Raw genomic sequence first — 220 nt, 5'->3', positions numbered from 1 at the left:
AGGTGTATGTGCACCTCAAAGTATTTATTTGGTGTATGTACACCTCAATCATTCATTGGGTGTACAGACAGACGCCCACTTGCTCTCAGGTGTACAGACACCTCACACCTCTGTTCTTTAGGTGTATATACACCTCAGTTGTTCATTAGGTGTACAGACACCTCAGTTGTTAATCAGGTGTATAGACACCTCAATTATTCATTAGGTGTAAAGACACCTC

This window comes from Eimeria tenella, genomic scaffold, assembly GCF_000499545.2.
Source record: "Eimeria tenella Houghton genomic scaffold, Eth_scaff1750, whole genome shotgun sequence".
In the NCBI taxonomy this organism is placed as follows: domain Eukaryota; phylum Apicomplexa; class Conoidasida; order Eucoccidiorida; family Eimeriidae; genus Eimeria; species Eimeria tenella.
This window is presented reverse-complemented; position numbering follows the sequence as displayed.